Source organism: Penaeus vannamei, chromosome 18, assembly GCF_042767895.1.
Source record: "Penaeus vannamei isolate JL-2024 chromosome 18, ASM4276789v1, whole genome shotgun sequence".
In the NCBI taxonomy this organism is placed as follows: Eukaryota; Metazoa; Arthropoda; class Malacostraca; order Decapoda; family Penaeidae; genus Penaeus; species Penaeus vannamei.
In genome coordinates this window covers 41,571,107-41,572,153 of record NC_091566.1, presented here as the reverse complement: position 1 = coordinate 41,572,153, position 1,047 = coordinate 41,571,107, and positions in this window count along the sequence as shown.

Genomic DNA, 1,047 nt, shown 5'->3' with positions numbered 1-1,047 from the left:
AAATATACTTTACATAAATCCTTTTAAAGTGACGAAAATATAATATACTTTTGTATCTTTCTTTGGTATGTCTATATTTATTCGATGACATCTCTTACGGGAAAGAAAATGTATGAAATGAAAAAGAGGATAGACGGACATTGGTAAGAATAGATATGATACATGTGAGAGCTTCAAAAATGGATAGAAGAAAAATGAAATATAAATAAACAAACACCAACAACATCGGAGATATATTCCAAAACGGAAACAAAATCAGTACATTTTAAAAACGTAATATTTAAGAATATAAAGATTTTCAAGAAACAAAAAAAATATATAGTTATTCTGATAAATAAAGGAGTTAACTTATTCACTTTCAGTCCCCAAATAAATGAGTAAATTGCAGATATGAATAAAGGCTAAGTGAAGACAAGATATTCGTTGCATAAGCATATGTTCTCAAAATTTTACGTCCATGCAAGAAGTACTTTGCATGAATACCTTTATCTCAAGCACTTTTAAACTCTAATATCAAAATGGAACGAGAAAGCAGAAAGATAAATAAGAGGAGGAGAAGGATAAAAAAAATAGATGAAAAAAGGGGAACAGGAAAAGAAAATGTGAGAATACGAACAAGGGAAAGGAGGTGGGAAATGGATATGAAAATAGAGACAGATGAAAAATGGAATGCAGGAATAAGTGTGAAGAAGAGGAAGAGAGAAAAAAGAAAAAGATAGATAAAGAGAAAGAGAGAGAAAAAAAAGAAATGAAATCAGATACATAGAGAGAAAAGAAAGAGACAGATAGAGAGAAAGAGGAGAAAGAGAGAGAGAGGGAGAGAGACAGACCGACAGAGAAAAGAAACAGACAGACAGACAGAAAAAAAGCGATAGAGAAAGAAAGAAACAGACAGACAGAGACAGAGAAAGAAAGAAACAGACAGACAGAGACAGAGAAAGAAAGAAACAGACAGACAGAGACAGAGAAAGAAAGAAACAGACAGACAGATGCAGAGAAAGGGAGATAGAGAAAGAAAGAAACAGACAGACAGAGACAGAGAAAGAG